The sequence below is a fragment of the Petromyzon marinus genome, unplaced genomic scaffold, assembly GCF_048934315.1.
Source record: "Petromyzon marinus isolate PM22_M1 ecotype Great Lakes invasive population unplaced genomic scaffold, UKy_Petmar_22M1.pri1.0 PM_G_Scaffold_91, whole genome shotgun sequence".
In the NCBI taxonomy this organism is placed as follows: domain Eukaryota; kingdom Metazoa; phylum Chordata; class Hyperoartia; order Petromyzontiformes; family Petromyzontidae; genus Petromyzon; species Petromyzon marinus.
This window is the reverse complement of record NW_027423048.1, coordinates 408,953-431,984: the sequence shown is the minus strand read 5'-3', so window position 1 is coordinate 431,984 and position 23,032 is coordinate 408,953. Positions and strand designations below refer to the sequence as shown.

At 47.1% G+C, this 23,032-nt stretch overlaps 1 long non-coding RNA gene across 1 annotated transcript; it reads left to right on the top strand.

Moving 5' to 3' along the window:
* The first annotated feature begins 10,923 nt into the window (after window positions 1–10,923).
* On the top strand, window positions 10,924–13,213 carry LOC142922072 (uncharacterized). The gene is made up of 3 exons (XR_012939809.1): window positions 10,924–11,162; window positions 11,614–11,773; window positions 13,017–13,213. It is a non-coding gene; the product is annotated as an uncharacterized LOC142922072 (long non-coding RNA).
* Window positions 13,214–23,032: the final 9,819 nt, after the last annotated feature.

The following is a 23,032-nucleotide window of genomic DNA, read 5'->3' as shown; positions in this document are numbered from 1 at the left end:
GCACCCAGACCCCCCCGCACCGTCTCACCGCACAGCGGCGGTTTCTCAAACTCGCGCGCTGTACGGGGCGTAGCAGCTGCAGCAGCCGGCTGCGGCACGGAGACCGTGCAGGAAAGGTAATTTCTGAAAGTGCACGGAGGGGGGGGGCAAACCGACGTCGCCTCGGTGGCCGTGCCGTTACTACCACGTGCGTCGAGACGCAGCGTCGCTTTGAGAGCAAGCCGCAACGCCGATCGTTAGAACAGTCTAGACGTGTGGCGTGGGGTGGGGGTGATGGAGCTATCCAGAATTTCCCAACGTCCACTTTGAACGAAGCAGATGGTGCGTGGTGATTACTGCGGTTAATACCACACACACACGCACACGTTAATACCACACACGCGCGCACACACGCTAGTATGTCACACATCACGCCTTCTACGTGAGCGAGGGGACAGCGTGAGCGGCGTGGCGGGCAAGCGGTCGCACCCCCCGCACCCTCCACCCGAGGCCCCCACCCCTGCCCACCTGAGCAGGGCATTAGTGAGCGCGCGGCAGGGAAATCCGTTAGTGGGCGGGCAGTCGAAAAGTTAGCGAGCCGAAAAAAATTAATAAAAACAACCCCCCCCCCCCCCCCCCGTGCAACGACGAGCACGCTGCACATTCACGTCATGTCGCATCCGAGAACACAAAGCACACGTGACCAGCGGCCACTTAAAACGATGGTGAATATTATTGTTGTGATGACAATCACAAAAACGAGAGTGTGCGGGCGTTCGTCAATCCGCCGCGGGATGAAAGGCTCCCCCCCCCACTGCCACCTCCCACGTGCCGCGGTCGTTGTCTCGGTGACCGTACTTCACCGCGACGGTCGGTGACGCGAGTGAGCGGCGGTGACCCGGCGCCGTGGGCCCCCCGCGTGCGAGCGGAAGGGGGCATCCCGGCACACGACGAGGGTGTGGGTGGCTGGCACCACGCCCGGCCGTCTTCGTCTCCCCAGTGGCGATGTTTACACGCCGCACCGCCAGGCCCGCCCGCTAGGCCCCGCCCGCCAGGCCCGCCTGCTAGGCCCACTCGCTTGCCCACCGTACCTTGAAGGCGAACTTGCGGTTGATTTTATCGTCGGCTTCCACCGGATTCACCTGGAAGCTGGGCAGGGAGATGCTGCCCAAGACACCCTCCTCCTTGTTGTCTGCACTCCCCCACGGCAGGGGGCCACAGGGCGGGTGGGGGCAGAGTCAGCATGGTTGGGAGGGCAGGGGGGGGACAGCGAGCCCGTTGCCAGGGAGCTCCCGTGGTGCGGGGCGGAATGTCGGACATCGAGGCCCCAGCGACGGCACGACGGCGGAGCGACCGGGCCCGCCCACTCGTGGCGACTCGGCTCCCGGCACGTCACAAGTAACCGGGGTAACGAGATGGTGAGGGCTCGGGTTGAGAAGTCAGGGGTCAGAGTGCACCACTCACCTTTGTAGTAGAACAGGCAGAAGTCGGACAGCACGAACCAACGCTGCTTCCACAGCTTCATCCCCGTACTGTCCTGTGGTGCCGACAGCCACACAGCCACTGCGTTAGGACGAGACTCCTCTATGTGAGTCTATGCGTCTCTGTGTGATGAGTCTGTGGGTCTCTGTGAGTCTGTGGGTCTCTGTGTGAGTCTGTGGGTGTCTTTGAGTCTGTGGGTCTTTATGCAAGTCTGTGGGTCTCTGTGTGATGAGTCTGTGGGTCTCTGTGTGATGAGTCTGTGGGTCTGTGTGAGTCTGTGGGTCTCTGAGTGAGTCTATGCGTCTCTGTGTGATGAGTCTGTGGGTCTCTGTGAGTCTGTGCATCTCTGTGTGAGTCTGTGGGTCTCTGTGTGAGTCTGTGGGTGTCTTTGAGTCTGTGGGTCTTTATGCAAGTCTGTGGGTCTCTGTGTGATGAGTCTGTGGGTCTGTGTGAGTCTGTGGGTCTCTGAGTGAGTCTGTGGGTCTCTGTGTGATGAGTCTGTGGGTCTCTGTGAGTCTGTGGGTCTCTGTGAGTCTGTGGGTCTTTATGCAAGTCTGTGGGTCTCTGTGTGATGAGTCTGTGGGTCTCTGTGTGATGAGTCTGTGGGTCTGTGTGAGTCTGTGGGTCTCTGAGTGAGTCTATGCGTCTCTGTGTGATGAGTTTGTGGGTCTCTGTGAGTCTGTGGGTCTCTGTGTGAGTCTGTGGGTCTCAGTGAGTCTGTGGGTCTTTATGCAAGTCTGTGGGTCTCTGTGTGATGAGTCTGTGGGTCTGTGTGAGTCTGTGGGTCTCTGTGTGAGTGTATGCGTCTCTGTGTGATGCGTCTGTGGGTCTCTGTGAGTCTGTGGGTCTCTGTGTGAGTCTGTGGGTCTCTGTGTGAGTCTGTGGGTCTCTGTGTGATGAGTCTGTGGGTCTCTGTGAGTCTGTGGGTCTCTGTGTGAGTCTGTGGGTCTCTGTGAGTCTGTGGGTCTTTATGCAAGTCTGTGGGTCTTTGTGTGATGAGTTTGTGGGTCTGTGTGAGTCTGTGGGTCTCTGTGTGAGTGTATGCGTCTCTGTGTGATGAGTCTGTGGGTCTCAGTGAGTCTGTGGGTCTCTGTGTGAGTCTGTGGGTCTCTGTGTGATGAGTCTGTGGGTCTGTGTGAGTCTGTGGGTCTCTGTGTGAGTGTATGCGTCTCTGTGTGATGCGTCTGTGGGTCTCTGTGAGTCTGTGGGTCTCTGTGTGAGTCTGTGGGTCTCTGTGTGAGTCTGTGGGTCTCTGTGTGATGAGTCTGTGGGTCTCTGTGAGTCTGTGGGTCTCTGTGTGAGTCTGTGGGTCTTTATGCAAGTCTGTGGGTCTCTGTGTGATGAGTCTGTGGGTCTGTGTGAGTCTGTGGGTCTCTGTGTGAGTGTATGCGTCTCTGTGTGATGAGTCTGTGGGTCTCAGTGAGTCTGTGGGTCTCTGTGTGAGTCTGTGGGTCTTTATGCAAGTCTGTGGGTCTCTGTGTGATGAATCTGTGGGTCTCTGTGAGTCTGTGGGTCTCTGTGTGAGTCTGTGGGTCTCTGTGAGTCTGTGGATCTTTATGCAAGTCTGTGGGTCTCTGTGTGATGAGTCTGTGGGTCTTTATGCAGTCTGTGGGTCTCTGTGTGATGAGTCTGTGGGTCTCTGTGTGAGTCTGTGGGTCTCTGTGTGATGAGTCTATGCGTCTCTGTGTGATGAGTCTGTGGGTCTCTATGAGTCTGTGGGTCTCTGTGTGAGTCTGTGCGTCTCTGTGTGATGAATCTGTGGGTCTCTGTGAGTCTGTGGGTCTCTATGTGAGTCTATCGGTGAATCCACCCCACCTGTTTGTGAAGCCAACCCCGGATCATGACGGGCGCGTTGGGGTTCCGCCGGATGGAATGCGAGCGTTTGCCGAAGTTCTGGAGCTTCCTGGAGCCCTTGGCGTTCTGCGTCACACGCGTAACGTTCCGTCACCACCACCACACGATCGCACAAGCACGTGCAGTCCTCTTGCCGATCCACTGCCGGATGAGGGCTTCCCCAACGAGCCCCCCCCCCCTCGCTGTGTTCTAGCCGCCCGGCGCTGCGCTCGTCGTTGCGAGAGTCACTCCTCTGCCCTCCGCTGTTGCTGTCGGGCTGCTGCCTCCAACTGCCCAGTAGTCTCAGAGCGCACCTAGCCCGGCACCGCCCGGTAGCGTCCTTAACGAGCCTCCTCCGCAGACGCCAATCTTCACGCCGCTGGCAACACAAGGGCCCGTCCCTTCTCACGCGCGTCCCTTGCGTCCGTTCAGCCCCCCCTCTCTATCCAACAAATCGTAAGATGCCTGGGCGGGTTTGCGGTGGCCGGACACGCGGGCTACGTGACTCCAGCCAGCTTGCTCCTCGCACAATCCTGCCTGATTAAACCGTGACGGATCGTAGGTGGGGGGGGGGGGGGGGTGGGGAGCCGGCCTGAATGTTTGCGCAACCGGCGCAACCGGCGCTCGGGGACAAAGAGGGTCCCCGTTGTCACAAGCGTAGAGAAGAGGAGGGGGGCGCGACCGTGGCGCGACAAGCCCCAAAGCGTCGTGCGGAGACGGGCACGGCAGGTCCCGCGCGCGCGGCGTCACGCGACCTGGTGAAAAGATAACGCCGCTCTAACGGCCTAGAGAACCGCCGGGGAGCTTCTGCTGCCAAAGCAGAGGCGGTGTGCGAGAGGCACGCCGCCCAGGTGTGGCAACTCGTCAGCCTTCTACGCGAGCGCAGCCTCGACTCGCGCAGAGCGCAGTGGGGGTCGGAGTGTCTGATGGGGCGCAGCGTAGAGGCAAACGGTGGGGGGGGGGGTTGTTCGTTTCACACGCAATAAACTTTCGCAACCAATATTATTGTTGATAATCAAGGTTTTTGGGTCCGATCGCGTAAGTATAAATGTGTCGTAACCCTCCACCACCCGACAGCCAATTAGTAAGGGATCTATCACGTAAACAAACGCTAATTAGTTACTTATATAGTGTGGTGTATAGTGTAGTGTATAGTGTAGTGTATACTACTTCAGCCCACCGGTGTGTTGGAGAGTAAATCCACAACATTTACAATTTGAGTATGACGCTTCGCTGGTAATTACATCAACCATCAGCATTGGGTAATTTGACAGAATAGTGAAGCAATCCACCTGCTTCCGGTCTCAAATAGAACAGCAGCAGGACGACGTCATCACCCCCCCCCCCACCGCCTCCGAGTGGCATGCTCCAGGTTCGGCAGATGAGTTAAACGACTCTCAGAGTGAGCGTCAATTACCAGATTATCAGCACACACAGAGTGGTCGACCGCGAGGGAGCCATCCCTCAACCTCACCCAGGGATCAATCGCCTGATACACACACACAGCTGTACCTACAACAGATTCCCCGTAAAGCCTTCACTGACTCTACGGGGAATCTGTCTAGTCAGCGAGTAGCACCTAAGAAGGCCGGCACTGTGGCACACGAGGGGGGTGGGTGGTCAGCGCCATGCCCGACCGCCTTTGTCTTCCCAGTGACGATGTTTACACACCGCACCAGGTACTTATTTGAGGCTGAGTCGACCTAGGGGAGGCCCAGGACCGGTTCTGATAATCGTCAGTGGTGTTGGCCGTGAGCGGGAATCTAACCCGGGTTGCCAAGTTCGTAGCGCAGCGCGCTAACCGCTACACTACCGCTCCCCACACACACGCACACACACACGTGCACACATACGCACACGTACGTACAAACACGCACACGTACACACACGCGCATGCAGACGTACACACACACGCACGCACGCACCTTAGGCACGGGGCTGGGGGGGGCGCCCCCCCCGTCGTGCTCTCCCCCTGCCGAGTGGCCGGACATTGCGCGGTGGCGGCGGCGGTGGCGGCGGTGGTAGCGGTGGCAGAGCTCCCGCTGGAAACGCTGACCGGGCGCGCCGGCGCCGCGTCACACACCACCAGCAGCTCCTCCTCCCCTCCTCCGTTGCCTCCGCCCAGCTGATGCTGCTGCTGATGATGGTGTTGGTGCTGCTGCTGATGTTGCTGATGATGTTGTTGCTGTTGCGGCGGCTGCTGTTGTTGTTGCGGTGGTTGCGACGATTCGGAAATCCTGGGGGAGACGTTGGTTCTGCCACTGCCGACAGTTGTGTTTGAGATAATTTAATATTTCTCTGATGTTCTTTTAGTCTTACGCTGATGTTACGTCCCGTCTGCCCAATGTAGCAGCTGCCACATGAACAATTAATCTGATATACACCTTCTGTTGATAGTTTAGGTAATGCATCTTTAGTGCAAGATACTAGTTTTTGAATTTTGCGAACTGTACCAAATCTTACTGTAATGTTTTGCTTTTGCAAAACACGGGCTAATTTGTCAGTTACTCCTGAGATATATGGAATTTTTATTGTTTTAACAATCTGGTCGCTTTCAGCAGTATTGCTTTGCGATCGTGATTTGGCATTCAGTGCTCTGTTAATTTGAGCATTATTGTAGCCATTCTGTCGTAGTGCGTCTTTAACATGTTTAATCTCTCTCACTAGACTCTCACCATCTGACACTGTTTTAGCCCGATGTATGAGCGTCTTGATAAGAGAGGATTTCTGAGCTGGATGATGATGTGATTCTGCATTCAGATAGGCATCAGTGTGCGTTTGCTTTCTGTAAACGCTGTGTGTTATTTTACCATTTAGGCCATGTCCAAGCAAAATATATAGGAATGGGAGTGTGTTATTCACCTCAATTTCCATGGTGAACTGGATGGCCGGGTTTTGTGCATTGAGATGATTTAGAAAATCATTAAGTGTATCTTTACCATGTGGCCAGACAACCAAAGTGTCATCCAAATACCTAAACCAAAAGGATGGTTTTAATGTGCTCGAGGCAAGTGCTCTTATTTCAAAGTTTTCCATGTACAAATTTGCTATAGCAGGGGATAAAGGAGAACCCATTGCTGCTCCTTCCTTTTGTTTAAAGAAATCTCCTCTCCATAAGAAGTAAGTGTTATTTAAACAATGGCCAGCAAGTTTCGGAATATCTTTTGGTAAACCGGTATTCTTTACTAGTGTATCAAGTAATTTAAGCGATTCGTCCACTGGAACCTTAGTGATTAGAGAAATCACATCAAAACTTACCAGAATATCATCAGGAGTAAGTTTAATATCTTTAATCACATTCACAAGATGTTCTGAATTTTTTATAAATGAAGATGTCTTACATCAGCGTAAGACTAAAAGAACATCAGAGAAATATTAAATTATCTCAAACACAACTCTCGGCAGTGGCAGAACATGCTTGTCAACAAGGACACTCAATTGATTTTGACAATGTTGCAGTGGTGTGTAAAACTAATTATTACTGGCAAAGACTAATTAGAGAATCCATTGAAATTGAGAGGAACAAGAATAACTTTAATCGCTCTGACAGCTACCGGCTTAGTGCGGCCTGGAAGCGTATTATTAAATAATACACATTACATTTTGATTTAAAGAATTACTAATCTACAACTCATTACTAATCATAACCAATGACTGATTACTAATCGATTATATAATTACAATACCCCCCCCCCTCCGCCTCTAATCACTGCACCTGATATGAGTTAAGTGATGATGTCACCCTGCTGCTCTATATAAAACTGGGAGCAAGCGAGGGCTTTACCATTCTGGCGAATTGCCCGATGACGCTGGATGTATTTACCAGCGAAACGTCGTACTCAAACTGTAAATGTGGATTAACTCTTCAACACACCGGTGGGCTGAAGTAGTGAATTATTTGTCTTTTATCAACGTGACACTTTTTTTGCTGATTGGCCGTGTCGGGTGGTGGAGGGTTACGACACATTTTTAAATAAACGCGATCTAACCCAAAAACCTTTATTATGAATAATATTGGTCGCGAAAGCCTACGTGTTAAACTGACTAACCTCTATGGGGAGGATACTTTTCTTAAAACCAGAAAATTGGAGAAGCTTCGCATTAAGCGGATGAAATTGATATCTTCACTGGCGTTCCTCAAAAGGTGCAGAGATTCAAAGGTAATACCAAACGCAGTTAAAATAACACATCAGATAAAGTCTTCTAAAGCTAACCAAATACTACACAAAGCTAGCGAATTATTATTAATAGAGAGAATACAGCACAATAGGAGTGAATTATCTTACATTTCGGAATCGCTAAAGCAGTTACACTTAGATATAAGCAATAGTGTATCTATGCATTATTGGAATATAATCGATAACATAACACAACAATCGGCTGATAATGTGTTTAAACTAACAAAAACTAACCAAATTAATACATTTTCTAGACTACATAATAAACAAATCCCTACTGAAAACCAAAAATTTAAAAACAAAACTGTACTGAACTTGACCAACACTGTATTAACCGGTGACATGGTCTCTATCCTTTCTAAAGGCCTTAACTTTGCCGTTACCCCACGCACAATTCCAGTGGATGAGATAATTGCTGAGGTAGAATCAGCAGTTAGACTCCTTCCACATAATGAGGCAGAGATGACTAGACATGAGGTTGCTAAAATAATTGAGAATAGCAAAGTTTCAAAAGTAAATATTAGCTCTAACGAGGCAAAAGCCTTAAGAGAGCTGCGTGTAAATAAGGATATCCAAATCCTAGCAGCTGATAAAGGCCGCACTACTGTACTGATGTCACGAGCCGATTATGATAATAAAATTAGAAATTTACTAGAGGAAAGTACCTACATTAAAATTAAACGAGATCCAACTAATACTTTAGAACGTAAGACCACTGCAATAATTGCAAATTCATTAATCCCTAAAAAGGAGCAATACCTAATTAAGCCAAGGGCCTCAAAACCACCTAGACTCTATGGGCTACCAAAGATTCATAAAATCGGCATCCCATTACGACCCATAGTCAGTACAATTGGCTCTGCCACATATCAATTAGCAAAATATATAACCAAACAAATACAGCCCTACATCGGTAAGACATCTTCATTCATAAAAAATTCAGAACATCTTGTGAATGTGATTAAAGATATTAAACTTACTCCTGATGATATTCTGGTAAGTTTTGATGTGATTTCTCTATTCACTAAGGTTCCAGTGGACGAATCGCTTAAATTACTTGATACACTAGTAAAGAATACCGGTTTACCAAAAGATATTCCGAAACTTGCTGGCCATTGTTTAAATAACACTTACTTCTTATGGAGAGGAGATTTCTTTAAACAAAAGGAAGGAGCAGCAATGGGTTCTCCTTTATCCCCTGCTATAGCAAATTTGTACATGGAAAACTTTGAAATAAGAGCACTTGCCTCGAGCACATTAAAACCATCCTTTTGGTTTAGGTATGTGGATGACACTTTGGTTGTCTGGCCACATGGTAAAGATACACTGAATGATTTTCTAAATCATCTCAATGCACAAAACCCGGCCATCCAGTTCACCATGGAAATGGAGGTGAATAACACACTCCCATTCCTAGATATTTTGCTTGGACATGGCCTAAACGGTAAAATAACACACAGCGTTTACAGAAAGCAAACGCACACTGATGCCTATCTGAATGCAGAATCACATCATCATCCAGCTCAGAAATCCTCTCTTATCAAGACGCTCATACATCGGGCTAAAACAGTGTCAGATGGTGAGAGTCTAGTGAGAGAGATTAAACACGTTAAAGACGCACTACGACAGAATGGCTACAATAATGCTCAAATTAACAGAGCACTGAATGCCAAATCACGATCGCAAAGCAATACTGCTGAAAGCGACCAGATTGTTAAAACAATAAAAATTCCATATATCTCAGGAGTAACTGACAAATTAGCCCGTGTTTTGCAAAAGCAAAACATTACAGTAAGATTTGGTACAGTACACAAAATTAAAAAAACTAGTATCTTGCACTAAAGACGCATTACCTAAACTATCAACAGAAGGTGTATATCAGATTAATTGTTCATGTGGCAGCTGCTACATTGGGCAGACGGGACGTAACATCAGCGTAAGACTAAAAGAACATCAGAGAAATATTAAATTATCTCAAACACAACTGTCGGCAGTGGCAGAACATGCTTGTCAACAAGGACACTCAATTGATTTTGACAATGTTGCAGTGGTGTGTAAAACTAATTATTACTGGCAAAGACTAATTAGAGAATCCATTGAAATTGAGAGGAACAAGAATAACTTTAATCGCTCTGACAGCTACCGGCTTAGTGCGGCCTGGAAGCGTATTATTGAATAATACACATTACATTTTTATTTAAAGAATTACTAATCTACAACTCATTACTAATCATAACCAATGACTGATTACTATTCGATTATATAATTACAATACCCCCCCCTCCGCCTTTAATCACTGCACCTGATATGAGTTAAGTGATGATGTCACCCTGCTGCTCTATATAAAACCGGGAGCAAGCGAGGGCTTTACCATTCTGGCGAATTGCCCGATGACGCTGGATGTATTTACCAGCGAAACGTCGTGCTCAAACTGTGAATGTGGATTAACTCAACACACCGGTGGGCTGAAGTAGTGAATTATTTGTCTTTTGTCAACGTGACACTTTTTTGCTGATTGGCCGTGTCGGGTGGTGGAGGGTTACGACACATTTATAAATAAACGCGATCTAACCCAAAAACCTTTATTATGGTTAATCACACTGTGTGTGTGTACACCATGTTAACCATACTCTGTGTACACTATGTTAATCACACTGTGTGTGTGTACACCATGTTAATCACACTGTGTGTGTACACCATGTTAATCACACTGTGTGTGTACACCATGTTAATCACACTGTGTGTGTACATCTTTTTTAATCACACAGTGTGTGTACACCTATATTAATCACACTGTGTGTACACTATGTTAATCACACTGTGTGTGTACACCATGTTAATCACACTGTGTGTGTACACCATGTTAATCACACTGTGTGTGTATGTACACCATGTTAATCACGCTGTGTGTGTACACTATGTTAATCACACTCTGTGTACACCATGTTAATCACACTGTGTGTGTACACCCATGTTAACCACACTGTGTGTGTGTACACCATGTTAATCACACTGTGTGTGTGTATGTACACTTATGTTAATCACACTGTGTGTGTACATTTATGTTAACCAAATGCCAACGTTGGCTCAACGTTGCATGTTTACTGGGTTTGAATTGAAATGTTGTGTTCTCGATGGAGTAATTTCTGCCCCTCTAAATTTTTCAACGCTTTTACCGAACTTAATTCCCCTGTTTGTCGTGGTCAAATTCTTGTAATAAAAATGTAGTCTACTACATTTAATACAGGCTATGACAATGCATAGCCTGTATTAAAATCGGCGTCAATTAATCAATTCATTGCCTCCTTTCCAGCTTATAAAAATAAGATTTATGGACGGCATCTTTAAAAAAATTTGTGCGGGTGGGAAAAACGCCGCGGTCCCTAAACTGCGGAATCGTCTTGCGCGGCGAGCAGGCGCCGCGTGTCTTAGGCGCGCCTGCCCCGTGCGCGTGTTAACGAGTTACGGACAGCATCTCACACACACACAAAAAAATAAGTAGCACGTTGAAGATTAATTTATAAAGTAATCGATCAATTAAGAGGCTCTTTTAAAGCAATTTACAATTTTTTTGTATGGACGAATGATTTAATTTAATGTTTTTTTGGCTAGGTCAATGAAACGCCGCGGTCTCTAAAGTGTGGAATCGCCTCGCCGGGGAAGCAGGCGCCACGTCCTTCTCTCACGGCGGTGAGTTATAAACTATTTCATTATTGTTGTTATTATTATTGTTATTATTGTTAATCTTTAAAGCTTGTGATCAAAACGTCGTCCACTTCCCGTTGCCCACTCGACTTCTTCTTCTTTACCTTTTCGCTCACTTTAAAATAAGAAAGCATTGTTTAAGAATAAAACGTTGTTGTTGTTATTGTGTGTAAGGCGTTTCCAGGGTAGTCCTCGACTTACGACAGAGTTGCGTTACAGCGACCAACACCGTAACTCGGAAATATCGTCCTTAGCCTAGCCGGGAGTCTTACAGAATGGTGATAATTTAGCAAAAACAGAGATAATTTACAGTAGTGCAGTATAAACTATATACCGCATGTATTTATTACAATACTGTATTGCACAGTGAAATGTTAGCCCCAACAGTCTGTTAAGGCTAAACGGAGGGTTTTTGTCTTTGTTTGTGTGTATGCAGACCACGTATTCCTGAGTTTCCGTCCATCCGTGGTGGCGGCTGCAAGCATAGCATTGGCCCGTATAGAAGTAAAGCTGCCCTCTGCGTGGACTCTGTACATGCAACACTTCACTGGCCTTGCCTGGGAGATGATCCTGCCATGCGCGGAGCAGCTGATTTGGTGATTTGCACGACAAACAACACAAAGCTCTCCTAAGTGACCGTTTAAGAGACCTATTAAGGCTGAGTTGTGGCTCACGAGGCAGCAACGTGCTCTTTTCTCTCCACAATTTTTGTTTACAAACCAATACCAGTTACCCGTTAAAGCCGAATTTACCCAAGGGAAATTGAATACAGGTTATGCATCGCTGCCCAAACCATCACTGCTGCCCAAACCATCACTGCTTTAAGATTAACTGTTAGTCACAGGAAGGTGAAAGTGTCTCCCAGATCAAATGAGCAATGTCGGTGGGACCAAGGTATTCGTGTCGATTCAACATTCACACGGTGGAGGCCAGTATCTCCAGAGGACAAATACTGTTGTCAAGTTGGCATGACGAGAGACTACTAAAAAAACCAACGAGTATGCCATTGTGCAACAGATGGCAAATATTTTAAACAATATCCATGACGACTAAATGAAGCTGATATGTGGATTCCTGTGCGTGCGAATTTCACGTCCTAGTCCATCACGGATGCCCTGAGACTCGGTGAGGGGCCCCAGCATTACCCATGGTGCCTTGTGACTCATTGGTAGATGGGCCCTTATGGTTGAGGTTTCTCATCACCTTGCTGAATTAAATAAGCAGATGAAGACATTCTTACGGTGCTGTTGCTGGCTTCTTAGCATTTTGGGCCTGTGCTTAGCGACCGTTATTTAAACTTAACAACATTAAGTTGTACACTCTTAATTTTTAGAGATTGGGAAGTATGCTTTTCAGATTTTGCCCCAGGGTTGTTTCCACTTATGCTATATTGAGGACAAACTACTACAAACGACAGTACTATGCAGTGGTGTTAATTACTGCAGTACATCCCATGTGTTTTTATTGATGTCAAATTCTTATATTGCTGTCAAGGGCACGGTGTGATATTGGGTTCAAGGATTACAAGATGGCTTGAACCTAACATGATTAGACACACAGGCATGGACCTGTGTGTGTCAAGATGGGCTTGAACCTAATATGATTAGACGCACAGGCATGGACCTGTGTGTGTCAAGATGGGCTTGAACCTAACATGATTAGACCCACAGGCATGGACCTGTGTGCGTCAAGATGGGCTTGAACCTAACATGATTAGACCCACAGGCATGGACCTGTGTGTGTCAAGATGGGCTTGTACCTAACATGATGAGACCCACAGGCATGGACCTGTGTGTCTGTACTAACTCTACGTCCTCCCCCTGTGTTCGAACTCTTCAGTAAATACAACTTCAACAGGAAGCAGGTCATGGAGCTTCAGGAAAATCCTGCTGTCCACTCTGAGCAGCCCTCCCACTCAGCCTCAGCCATACCACGTGTGCCTCGTCACCAGTCAACTCAACAGCAGCAGCAGCAGCCACAGCCACTACAGCAGCCACAGCAACAGCAGCAGCAGCAACAGCAGCAGCCACAGCAGCAGCAACAGCAGCAACAGCAGCAACAGCAGCAGCAGTAACAGTAGCAACAACAGCAACAACAGCAGCAGCAACAACAGCAACAACAGCAGCAGTAACAGCAGCAGCAACAGCAACAGCAGCAACAGCAGCAGCAGCCACAGCAACAACAGCAGCAACAGCAACAACAGCAGCAGCAGCCACAGCAGCAGCAGCAGCCACAGCAGCAGCAACAGCAGCAACAAATGATGCAGCAGCAGCAGCAGCCACAGCAGCAGCAGGAGGAGCAGAAGCACTGAGTGCCCACGCCGTGCCCCCCACGCCGTGCCCCCCACGCCGTGCCCCCCACGCCGTGCCCCCCACGCCGTGCCCCCCCCCACGCTGCCTCGTGCCGGCCAAGCATCTGGTGCCCAAGTCGGTGCAGACGCCACCTGTGGAGGTGGGTCAGGAGATGGAGTCGTCGTCGCCGCCGCTGCTGCTGCCGTTCAGCAAAGAGACACTTGGCAACATTTGGGATGACCACGATTTGGCCGCGCAAGCCGCGTGTCAGCAGGAACCTGGCCATCGAGCCGCACAACAGATAGATCAGCAGGCTGTGCAGTGATTGCTGTTGCGTTTTCGGCAGGGCACCGATTTCAGGAATGCAGAACACGGAGCGAGTTGTCGGTCAAAGCTGCTCAGCTCGTCAGAGCTTTGGTCGGCAAGCTGTGGGGGGGTGGGGGGTGTTCAAGGAGGCTGTAGATTCATACTCTTTGGTTCTATTGGGTAAAGTCACGTAGGTAAAAAATAAAATAATAAAATTCTCACGACGTTTCGGCCACAACACAAGCGGCCTTCATCAGGTGAAGGGACGAGACTGTCTGGAGGACAGCGCTGGAGTGAGCTGTAGATTACCGGCAACGAAAGCGTCGCAGAATCTTCGCGACGGTTGCAAATTTCAATTAATGAGGCGTCGTGCCGCACGCAATCCCGTGAATATCGCAAACCGACTTCCGCTGGTCAAGAGGCCAGCCGAACGCCGACAAATAGTGGGTCGGCCTGCAGTTAAAAGCCACGCTGTTCAGGCCCAGCTCCACTCTGGCCATTTTATGTTTGGCCATGAATTCAAATGGCCAAAGAGACATAGTAAGAAAATGTCTCCAAGCCTAAGTGAGCATTGGTTGATGCTTATTTTCACGGGAGTTTCTCAGCCAATTAAGGTATTTTTTAAGGACACGTCTGTGAAGCGATCGTTGCCGTTCCACAAAGCGGCACTTACTGCGTCAATCCCGGAGGAATAATTGGTCGCGAAAGCCTACGTGTTAAACTGGAATAATTGTAGAATCTACCTCTTGTGTGGGAATTGAACTGGCGACTATCTGGTTATAGGTTGGACACTTTTATCACTGCGCTACACTGAACAACATTACCAAATACACTGAACATAATGTGCCACCTGTTTAGCCGTTAAAATAATTGAGAAACAAAAATAACCATGCGTGGAATTTGTACCAATCTCATGTCTCTGTTTTGGGGCATAGTGTTAGCCCAAAGCCACCCAGACACTTCCATTAAACAGTGAGAACTGTCTGCTACTTGTTTTTATATATTGCGTCCTTATCACTTATGCACCTCTCAGAAAGAACGTGTATTAATGAAATTACGTGTAATTGTAGGGATGGCAAAGTCAGTTTCGAAGTTTTCTGCATCGACATGTGAAAGATGCTGCTACGGACAGGTGTAATGCTGTAATTTCATTGTGGATAATTATGTACACTTTAAATGGGCACATTTAATTCTGTGTGTGACTGGGTGACAGCATTTAGATTCAGAATTATCTCTTGCATGTGAGACAAGGGAATCATTCATTGTTTTAGACTATTAATTTAGAAGAAATTATGTTACTGATAAAACTGTCTTCCTGCTCAAACGATCATGGCATGATATTCGTATTTGTGGTCCTGATCCAGTGTTGGTAATTCCTTTAATATCACCAACAAAGAGTATTTAAACCTGTAATTGACGAAAAAATCCGATCATAACAGCGCAGGTTGTAAAATCATGTTTTACTTGCAAATAAACATGAACGGTTTCTTTATAAGCAGTGCATTGTGGTTCTCTTACCTTTGGTCACTGTCAAAATAAATCTGAGCAAATCTGACCGACTGTCAGGTAGCACCAATACAGAGATGGGTAACTCTAGGCCCATGTAGTCATTGATCAGACTCATCATGTGTGGTATCATCACCAATACAGAGATGGGTAACTCTAGGCCCATGTAGTCATTGATCAGACTCATCAGTGGTATCATCACCAATACAGAGATGGGTAACTCTAGGCCCATTTAGTCATTGATCAGACTCATCAGTGTGGTATCATCACCAATACAGAGATGGGTAACTCTAGGCCCATTTAGTCATTGATCAGACTCATCAGTGTGGTATCATCACCAATACAAAGATGGGTAACTCTAGGCCCAGTCCTTGATGGCAATGATGACAATAGAATTTTAAAAAATGTATATATGGATAACTTCAAACAAAAATGAAAGCTTTATAAGAAATATAACCTTAGCTCCGTGTAGTTGACGTTGGCCGTGTTATATGTAAATATACTGTATAGGGAAGAAGAAAACAACGTACATTTTCTGAACAATTCGTCTTCAAAGTGGCAACACTTTTGGACGGCCGGGAGTGGGAAGCGGAGACGAGGTGGTGGTGGTGGAAGTCGTTATTGAGGATCTGGAGGTCATCCAGGTGGATTGTGGAGCAAACCACAGCCTGGTAGTCGCACGTAAGTATGGGGTACGTGTTTTATATTCTTTGGGTTTTTCAGCAAAGTAACGTAGATAGGTTCAAAGAAAAGAAAAATAGAAAAATAATGATTTTAATGTTTTCTATTGATTTATTTATTATTTAATTTTTGCCTACGTGACTTTACCGAAAGAACCAAAGAGTATGGATCCTTGCAGTCACGAAACTTCAAATCTAGAAAGAAAAAAAAAGCTACGACGTTTCGATCGCAACACAAGCGGTCCTCTTTTTGTTGGCTTCCTCCTGATGACGATTGCGTTGCGTTGCCATCGAAACGTTTTTGATTAGTTTCTCTTGAACCTATCTACGTGACTTTACCGAAAGATCAAAATAATATGAATTCCTGCAGTCGCACAAGCTTTAAGTCAAGGTTTAAGGTGCATGGTTCTTTCTGAAAATAAATGTGTGATATTTTATGACAATAATTTGATCGTTTCCATGAAACTTTTGGCTGGGTAGAGCTGTGGCAAAGTGCCTCTATGTGCTCTTGAAAGAATTGTGATTTCAAATCCCTGTCTGGACTTCTCATTGTGGAAATAACCTGATCACACGAGCCCAAACCAACATGATCCCCCCACAGCTTGACTTAGTTGAGTTCATCCCTGTTAGTCTTTACTCGACATGATATAAAGATTACATTGGTTTGTTGCAACTCAACATGATTGTCCAACAAGACAAAGTCATGGCCTTCAGCTATGCCAAGTCACCATGAATGTGGTCATTTGTGCCCAACCTAGTTGGAGCTCAGAAACTAAAGAGGGTCAAACCAGAGGATATCAAGTTTGGGGCCGCATGGGGCTGCAGGTTGTGAAGTCACCATGAAATTTAAGTACGGGAATAGACTCAATCTGCATATTTATTGAATTTATGTGTTTGTGAATTGAAACTATCAGTGCGGAACCTCAGTTGTTATCCCATCACGTGCGCGGGTTTTCTCTGAGTACAGTTCAGCTGATCGGCTTTATTATTAAGTGTCAAACACTCTTTAGTGCTATTGGTCAAACATCCAATTGCAGGACCGACCTAAAAAATGGTTTTGAGACTCGGTGAGACTTCGCCATCACCGCCCGGCGACGAGGTGGGGCCCGAGCCTTCCCTCGGCGGCGGCGACGGCGGCGGCTGGGCTGTTCCCACTGCAGGCACGTGTCACCATCTCCTCTCACACTCCACACCCCAGGGGTAGGGTACTGGGGAGGTCCCTAGCACACCCACAGGCTACCCTAGCCTGGTGCCAATTTCCCCCTACCCTGGGTCCCAACTTCCAACTTCACACGTCCCTGGCTCCTCGCGACGACCTCGCTTATGTCACGGGTCCCAACCCAGGGGGACATGACGTCACCGTCCCGCCCGCCGTGCATGACGTCACTCTCTGACGTCACTGCACGTGACGTAACGTCATTAGTGACTGCAAAGGGATGAACACGTGTTCAGGTAATTCCAATAGTGGGATAAACAGCAAGCGTTCTCGCAGGTGCAAACACCCCTTGATGAACATTACTTGGTCATGAAATAGACTCCATGAGTCATAATGACATAATAATAGGGTTTTTCCCCTTTTTTCTGACAACAAAACTGAAGCCTTTTTACAAGGATTCATGTCTGCATTAACCACAATACCTGCAGTCAAAATGCAAAAATAAAAACATACTATGATAATATATATGTGGCATTGTCCTTGAAATTGATTGGTCCACACCAAGGGACGGCTTTCTTTTGAGCCTCGACCCAATTGGTGCCTTTTGGCGTCATGTGGTCGAGCACCAATTGGGTCGAGGCTCAATCAGTTTCAAGGACAATGCATCATATATATTATCATAGTATTTGTTTTTTGTTTGCATTTTGACTGCAGGTATTGTGGTTAATGCAGTAACATGAATCCTTGTAAAAAGGTTTCAGTTTTGTTGCCAGAAAAAAGAGGAAAAACCCCTATTATTACATTTTGGTACTGGCAAAGGAGGTTTAATGATCATAATAACACGCCAGAACCCCGTTGTTTAAAGGAGTCCTCAATGCTCTCCTTCTAACCGCCCTCGTAATCAATGGCACGGGATTCATCTAAAAATATATCTCTACGTGGCAGTGAGTTCTGCTCCTCGAACATCTTCGTGAGCCAGACAGCAGCACCAAGTGCTGCTGGCCACATGCTGCAATGCAATACCCATACTGCTCTGTGCTGTATGCCTTTTAAATATGTGTAGGACACACACAATTTATCGTGTGCAAGTCTTCTTATTAGTATGGTTACTACTCACAGAAGTTTAGAACCACGAAGAATGTCACGTGCTGCATGGGAACACGTGCAGCTGTTGCTCATTGTGAGCCATGATCTATCCGCTGCGGGGTAGAGGCCTCCACAAGCCGTTCCCATCGCGCTGTCTGGCGATGCGACGACCCGTCTAGAATGTGGGGGGGGGGGGGGGGGGTCAAGCCCGAGAGAAGGGGTCAGCGGACTTTGTTGTCTCTCAAAGTAATCCGTTTATTTTACAACTTTATTTCTGTTCTAGATTTGAAGCTTTCGTGACTGCAAGGATCCATACTCTTTGGTTCTATTCGGTAAAGTCACGTAGCTAAAAAATAAAACAAAAATCACGACGTTTCGGCCACAAACACAAGCAGCCTTCATCAGGTGAAGGGACCGGACTGTCTCGAAGACTTTCACTCCAGCGCAGTCTTCGAGACAGCCTGGTCCCTTCACCTGATGAAGGCCGCTTGTGTTGTGGCCGAAACGTCGTGATTTTTGTTGTTCTATTTTTTACCTACGTGACTTTACCGAATAGAACCAAAGAGTAACTTTATTTCTGGCCACGTGGGGGAGTGAGTCACTGACTCTCAACGAGCGAGGAGCGACATCGTAACGAAGCCGGCACTCCCGCACGAATGTTTGGTTTTTCCCTTGCAAGCACGAGGAAATCCGCAACAATAATATTGTCAGATTCTTCTTAATCGGTTCAATAGGAACACCGTAACCTGTTCACGGGCAAGACATTCTTAGCCTCGGATGGTGTTAATAAAAAAAACGAATAACTTAACCCTTGATTAAATTATTTAATGTGGATAGACTTAAGTCATCATATAAATACATTATTTGGAACATTTCACTCCTGAAAGAAAGTGGGCAGCCTTCGTGTACAATATTTAATTTAATTTGGGATATTGACAATTCATCCAATTCAGTTTTTATTATTTATATTATTAATATTTCTGGACACTGGTGTAATAACCTTATCAAAAACAATCTCTTGCCCTGTAACCTGGCCACCTGTTCATGATTTCTTAATAGGTGAAAGCAGAAAATCAGAATCAGAAAGGGTTTTATTCGCCATGAAAGTTCACACAGACACGGAATTTACTTTGGCAGGATGGTGCATACATTCAACATGTAGGAATCGAAAATCTTAAATAAGTGGTAAACAAGTCTTACTATACTAAGGGTTCAAAGTGTAACTAACACCAAGGGGCTAAAGTATATAAAATTGAATAAATATAAAATAGCTATAAGATACAATCTAAAAATAAAAAAAATACAAATAGGGTAACATGGTTAATATTGGCAAGGTGTCATTTTGTAGATAAAATGATAAAGTCAGTGTTAGCCCTTGGCCTTGTTTAAGAGGCCCGCAGCGGATGGGAAGAAACTGTTTTTGATGGTGTACGTTAGCCTCTGCCTGGCTAAATGGCGAATTACGTGACGGCTGAGTGAGCTGTGAGAGCACCGTTCTGTCACGACAGCTTCTCTCTGTTGTACATTGCGGTGGAGAAATGTGCGTGCGGTGGGGCTGCGTGTAACTACCACCAGAGGCTGGGCCTGTTGACGGCTCGGGATGATTTCTGACGGGTCCATTACACGGAGCAAACCAGGACAACGTAGCGGACCTCATTCTCCGCCGCCGCCGCACCGATGGCTCTGAGGTGTCTATTGGACGATTGCTCCAGCAGCCATTGGACTGTGGAGACTGATATTTTTAGCCGGGTGGGTAGGATGTGGAGAGTCTTAACTGTGGTGGTGGATGGGTGTGTGTATGTGTGCGTGTGTGAGCCGTCAGGATGGGGAGCCGTGTGGTGCAGCGGTTAACTGGCTGCGCTAAGAATCCAGCGTCCCCGAGTTCGAACCGGCTCTGGGCCTCCCCTTGGTCGACTCAGCCTCAAATGAGTGCCAAGTGCGGTGTGTAAACATCGCCACTAGGGGAGACAAAGGTGGCCAGGCGTGAGCTCCGTGGAGGATGTCCTCACTCAGGCCCTCTTTGTATTTTTGCCAGAGTCCCATGGGGTTAGATGGGCTGCAAACTTGAAGATTTATGCAGAAGAGCAAAGTCAGTTGGAAAGGGGACTGACCAACAGAAGCTTCTGTCATAGCTTCCTGAAGACGATGATCACGCGCAAGAATTGCACGAAGACTGAAAGCTTCCCTGTATGTTTCACAGACAACTCCTTCCACTGTTTAGAGGTCTTGGAAAGATGTGTGCCCTTTGGCAGCATGGAGAAGCATTGGGAGGGAAGCAGCACTGCCGATTGTTGGGATGAACCGTGTAGACTCGTCCCAAGGCATCAGATTCACCGTCAGCAGCACGTAGCTTCCATTTATTTTTTTAGCAGTCCATGTGTTGAGAAGTTCCCGACGATGACTCGGAGACGGCTTGAAGGTAAGGGCTTTCGCCAAAGGTTTATTAAGTGTATTACATTAGCACAAAGGGTGTGACAACTTCCCAGGGGTTAGGGGTCCTACACTAAGTCCTGGTCCAGCCCGGCTAGCTCCGGTCTCTCTCCCTCGAGTCTGATGGGGGCACTAGCCAACCCCACCGACCGGGAAGAGCAGCACCTCCTACGGCTACCACCGGCTTCACTCTTGGAGGCGAAGTGCCAAATGGACGACTGTGCGGGGAACGGTCATGGATGGGGAAGCCAAGAATTCTGCAAATGGCCTCATTGTTGCTGATGAATGCTCCTTGGAAGTAAACTCCTTTACAAAAAGTTTTCTAAAAAAACAACAACGGTTTTATTAACAACTTCGTTTAACTCATGGTCGACAAGTACGTCAATGGCCCCTGAGACACGTGGCGCCGGCTTTTTGTGCGAGCCGATTTCACAGTTTAGGGACCGCAGCGTTTTTCACGTACACAAATATATATAAAAAGGCGTCCATGCAAAATGTAAATTTCTTTAAAGTAGCGAATGAATTGATTGATGCCGATTTTGATACAGGCATGCATTGTCACCGCATCTGAGTACCGTGTGCAAAATGTGGAATTGATTGGACGGCGGGAAGTGGATGAAATTTTCATCACAAGATTTGGCCACGACAAACAGAGGAATCAAGTTAAGTAAAACCATTTTGAACGCAAATGAGAAATCCCCCCCCCACCCTCCACCGATGACGCGCGAGCATTGCTAGGGGCAACCCCCGGGCAGCTTTAGCGGCGCAAGGAAATACTTAAATGCGAAATAGCACTAAATTGTTAATTTAACAACTTTTAAAGTTTACGGATGGGAAAACGGAATGCCGCTGGCTCACCACGGGGCTTACGGCGTGGTACCCGGCTACTTTTTTTAAAAGTAAACTCCACGGTTCGCGAGCAAGTGTGCGTCCACACAGAGACAGACGGACAGACACACAGAAAAAAATGCCTTTTATAGGTAAGAAAAGAAAAACGATGACAAGACTCAGTGTGTGAAGAACACAGGATTTATTCGGTTCACAAGTCAACGGATATAACTTCAAAACACTTTTATCGGTCATCTTTTTATCGAGACACATTTATTTTACTCATCCTGGCAGACACACACACAGACACACGCCTCTGTCTGTGTGTGTGTCTGTGTCTCTGTGTGTGTGACTGTGTCTGTATGTCTGTGTGTGTCTGTGTGTGTGTCTATGTGTGTGTGTGTTTCTATGTGTGTGTATGTATCTGTGTGTGTCTATGTGTCTGTCTGTGTCTGTGTGTCTATGTGGCTCTGCGTGTGTGTGTCTATGTGTCTGTGTGTCTATGTGTCTGTGTGTGTGTCTATGTGTGTCTGCGTGTCGATGTGTCTCTACGTGTGTGTCCATGTGTCTGTCTATGTGTCTGTCTGTGTCTGTGTGTCTGTGTGTCTATGTGTCTGTGTGTGTGTCTATGTGTGTGTGTCTATGTGTGTGTGTCTGCGTGTGTGTCTATGTCTCTGTGTGTGTCCATGTCTTTGTGTGTGTCTATGTGTCTTTGCGTGTGTGTCTGTGTCTTTTCGTGTCTATGTGTCTCTGCGTGTGTGTCTATTTGTCTGTGTGTCTATGTGTCTGTGTGTCTATGTGTCTCTGTGTGTGTGTCTATGCGTCTCTGTGTGTCTATGCGTGTGTCTATGTGTGTCTATGTGTCTCTGTGTGTGTGTCTATGTGTCTCTACGTGTGTGTTCATGTGTCTATGTGTCTGTATCTATGTGTCTGCGTGTGTGTCCATGTGTCTATGTGTCTGTGTGTGTATCTATGTGTCTGCGTGTGTGTGTCTATGTGTCTGCGTGTCTGTGTCTATGTGTCTGTGTGTGTATCTATGTGTCTGCGTGTGTGTCTATGTTTCTCTGTGTGTGTCTGTGTCTCTGCGTTTGTGTCTATGTGTCTGTGTGTGTGTCTATGTGTCTCTGTGTGTGTGTCTCTGTGTGTGTGTCTATGTGTCTGTGTGTGTCTCTGTGTGTGTGTCTATGTGTCTCTGTGTGTGTCTATGTGTCTCTGTGTGTGTCTATGTGTCTGTGTGTCCATGAGTGTCTGTGTGTGTATCTATGGGTCTGCGTGTGTGTGTCTATGTGTCTGTGTGTGTATCTATGTGTCTGCATGTGTGTCTATGTTTCTCTGTGTGTGTCTGTGTCTCTGCGTTTGTGTCTATCAGTCTCTGTGTGTGTCTATGTGTCTCTGTGTGTGTGTGTCTGTGTCTCTGTGTGTGTGTCTATGTGTCTGTGTGTGTCTCTGTGTGTGTGTCTATGTGTCTCTGTGTGTGTCTGTGTCTCTGTGTGTGTCTGTGTCTCTGCGTTTGTGTGTCACTGAGTCTGTGTGCTTGGAAAGTCGTCATCGGTTTCGTTGTCTTCGTAGACC